Source organism: Gavialis gangeticus, unplaced genomic scaffold (assembly GCF_001723915.1).
Source record: "Gavialis gangeticus isolate Ggan-Ray unplaced genomic scaffold, GavGan_comp1, whole genome shotgun sequence".
Classification (NCBI taxonomy): Eukaryota; Metazoa; Chordata; order Crocodylia; family Gavialidae; genus Gavialis; species Gavialis gangeticus.
Window position 1 is genome coordinate 32,910,313 of NW_017729028.1, and position 3,983 is coordinate 32,914,295.

A 3,983-nucleotide genomic window follows, 5' to 3' on the forward strand; every position below is an offset into this window, starting at 1 on the left:
CTGCAACTTGAGAACTCCGAACTCGGTCTCATGCCTTGCTATTCAGATTATAACTCCCCCTCAAATGGATTACCTTCAATTTTCAAGAGGGAGTGAGGCAGAAGGCAGGGAAGGAGGGCACCTTAGAGACTAACTGGTTCAGAAAGACATGAATTTTTGTAGAAAGCACTTTACTTCCTCAGATGCCAGCATAAAATGTCCTCCCGCCTACTAACCCCAGCACTGGGGTCTGCTCCTAGCTCTCTAAGGCCCTTAAATCCAGTCTCTGCCTGCTGCTCTTCTTCCCCAGACCCAAAGTCTTGTATCAATACCCAGCCCCAGCAGGTATCCTTAGCCTGCCCCCTCCCCTTGCTCCTAGGCCATGGATGTAACCCCTGTAACTGGGGTTAAAGCACAGGAGTGTCATCTGACTCCCATCCTTGTCCTTTTTTCCCCTGGAACTTGCACTTAGGTATGTGTGTACACAAAGGGTGGTTATGAAGTTCCTGCAAAGTAGGTTTAAACTGGATATCAGGAAAAACTTCTTCACTGTTAGAACAGGGAGGCAATGGAATAGACCCCTAGGGAAGATGTGGACTCTCCATCGGTGGAGGCATTGAAGAAGAGGATGAATAAGTGTTGGCCAGGGGTGATCTAGGATTAGCTATGCTATGCTACAGATACTCCCCAGGCTTCTGGGCTTTGCTGGTTGCCACGTCAGATTGGGAAGGAATGTTTTCCCCTCCTGTTCCTACAGGTGTCAAGGGTATTTTTTCCACTGTCCTCAGAAGTATTGGGCATTGACTGCAGCCAAAGCTGGGGATTTTGACTGGGGTGTGCCAGTGCTCCTGCTGGGACAAGCGCCCTGAGGTTCTTGGCTGGAGGGTCTTGTCCCTCCATTCAGGGTCAGATCATCACTGTATCTGGGGTCATGAAGGAATGTTACCCCATTGCCAGGTTGGTATAAACTGTGAGATCTTCGCTTGCCTTTGTAGTGGGGGGCTGCAGTCCTCTTCCTTGAATCTCTCCAGAATATTTTGACAACCCTTGCAGCAGCAAGACATTGCCCACTGCTGCCCCTCTGCTTTACCTGTGGCAATTTAGGGTGCTGCGCCTTGTGGTTGTGTTCCAGGGTTGGTTGTGTTATTCTAGTAATGGGTTTGACAAGGATTTGTATAGGATGCTTGGATAGGGATGAACAGGCCACAGGCAGGGGTTGGACTAGATGACCCCGGAGGTCCCTTCCAGCCTGACTGTTCTGTGATTCTATAAAGAATACGGTAGTAGACCATTTTCTGCAGGGGCAAACAACAGGACAAGGAAAACTGGGGTTAAATTGCAACCAGGGTGACTTAGGTTGGAGATTAAGAAGAGCTTTCTCACTATGAAGGCAGTCAAGCATTGCAGCAGATCACCTACAGAGGATGTGGAGTTTCCATCACTGAAATGAGTTAAGTGCAGGTTAGATAAATAGTACATTGGGATGATGCTTCCTTGAGCAAGGGGTGGATTAGGTGACCTCTGGAGATTCCTTCCAGCCCTGTTTTCCTGAATCTAACAGCCCCTGGGAAAGGAGAGATACGTTACAATTGCTTCCACCCTCAAATCCCACCTCTATGCTACCTCTCCCTGAAAGGGAACTTCCTCCTTCTTTCCTCAACCCTGTCTAAAGGAATCTCCAGGAAAGATCAGAAACTGAAGGTCTTGCGTCTTCTAGGACTGGTCACCATCTGATTTCCTAAGATGGCCTAAGGATTAACGACCGGCAGCAGGGTCCGGTAAGAGGCTAATGGAGCCATTGCTGGTGGTTTGGCACAGTTTCCCTGAATCCTTGTGTTTTCGCAGCATCATGGGATATAAATAGAAAGCTGTGTCCGGTTGCAATTCATGCTTCTGAAACACAGAGTGTTATTGGGAGATAGGGAACAAAACACAGATTAGTGCCAGCTTGACAGGCTGACCTGAGCAAGGGGTCAGAACCGCAGCGACGTACCTTCTAGCCCTGATCATGGAAAGGTTGTCACAAATGGCTAACAGGAGGGGGAGGGCGGTCAGTGGAAAACCTCCAAGGTGTTACCGTGACCCAGGGTCCAAGTAGGCAGTACATATAAGTGACTTTCAGCCAGCTCTTGAAGCGTTCCCTCCCTTAAGACAGGGATGTCAAACTCATCAGGACCAGTCTGTGACCCACGGGCAGCACTGCAGGCCTGGTGACAGGACTCCACAAGCTGGATCCAGCCCACAGACCATATCTTTGATACCCCTGCTTTAAAACACACAGAGCACAGCTTATAACTGGCTCTCCCAAATTCAGGCTGAGCTACTGGTTCTGCGTGGAAGAAAGTGTACAGTGGACCAAAAGGCCAAGTCAAAGTCATGGGTTGCCAATCACTGCACAGGGGTCCTCCAGTGCTCCTTGGTCCTGTGAAGGGTAGTGGAAGTTAATGATAATGAACTACTTTATTCCATCAGTAACTAGAGGGGATGCTAAACGGCATGTTAACACAAACACAAATCCTTGAGCCAAACAAACCAACAAATGAGCAAAGCAAAACCTTTAGCCTTTCTCCAGGAAGCAGGTGAGATGCCTTTTAGCTCTGGCCCTTCCTAGATGTTAGCAGCTAGCTCCTTTAGGTTTCACTCCATTTCCTGAACACAAAGTGCTCCTTCCCCAGCTCAAGCTACTTCCTTGCTCTCTCTTCTTTTGGGCTTTTAACTGCCAGCTAATGACCCACAGCTGGGCTCCTACCCCAAGGCAGACTGCCCCATTCAAAGAGCCAGACCATCCGATAACAGTATTATTTCTATATACTGCATTACTGAAACCATAACTGGAATACTGCTTCTAGTTCTGGTGTCCACACTTCAAACAGCAGGCTGAAAAATTGGAAGAGGTTCAGGAAGGAGTTATACATGTACTTGAAAGTTTTGACAAGACACCAAAAGAAACTCTATCTAGTGTGTTTAGCAATGAGAAGTGTAGGTGACTATTTTATGAACCTCTATGGAGAAGACACGTCCGATGATAGATGGCTCTTACATGAAGCAGGAAAAGCACACCGAGTTCCAACAACTTGGAGCAAAAGCTAGGCCCATTAATATGTAGAAAGCAGAAGCAAATTTTTAAGAATGAAAGGACCAAACCATTTATAGCACCTGCTGGCCTCCATAGTAGAGTGCCCCTCACTTCAGATCTGTAAATCAAAACTGGATAAACTTTTAAAAGAAGTGGTGCAGCTCATGCAGGAGTTATGCAGGGGGTCAGAGTGGTTCCTGGCCTTGAAATCCATGAAACTATGATATTTGAGCTCACCTACAATCTCTTAATCTACATTTCAGTGGAAATAAGACACTCACAGTCATGACATTACTGCAGCTATCATCAGAAATTTATCTTGTTTGATAAGGGGAAGAGGCTTAACAATGTCATCTCAACCACCACCTCCTCAAGAAATAATACTAGATGTCCACAGTGTGCCAGTCTATCGTTCAATGTATGTGTGCGAGTCAACACAGGATACATCTCACTGAACAGGGAATAACTTTGAGCTGCATGGTCTCAGATGAGGAAGAGTCAGATTTGCTGGTGTTAAGTTGAATTGTATGCTGGTTTCTGGATCAAGGATCAATAATTGGATCCAGTGGAGAACCCTGAAACCATCCTTGATGTAACTAGGACAGCAGAGAAGACACTTTCTTCCACAAAATAATACATTATTTTGCTTTGATTCACATCTTTTCATGAGGACCTGGATTGGATTTCCCTTGCGGTGCAAGGGTAAAAGTAAGTGAAATGGGCCCAGAATGGCATAGTCAAATACAAGACCAATAGCCTGAAGTTGAAGGAGTTGGAGGAAACCTTTCAGGATCAAAACAAGGAAACAATCTACCCCTGCCAAATATTATGTAAGGACACTCTCATTGGCTTCTGTGGGCTTTGAGTACCCAGCAACTCTTAAAAAACCCCAAAAACCCAGATGGGAGAGCTCAGAAAGCTTTCAACC

General features: G+C 46.5%; 1 long non-coding RNA gene across 1 annotated transcript in view; it reads right to left on the minus strand.

The window, feature by feature from the left end:
• Positions 1-2,833: 2,833 nt before the first annotated feature.
• LOC109300244 overlaps positions 2,834-3,983 on the minus strand; it is a 12,300-nt gene continuing 11,150 nt past the window's right edge. The window contains exon 3 of the long non-coding RNA XR_002098170.1: positions 2,834-2,856. This is a non-coding gene — a long non-coding RNA (uncharacterized LOC109300244). The remainder of the gene's footprint in view (positions 2,857-3,983) is intronic.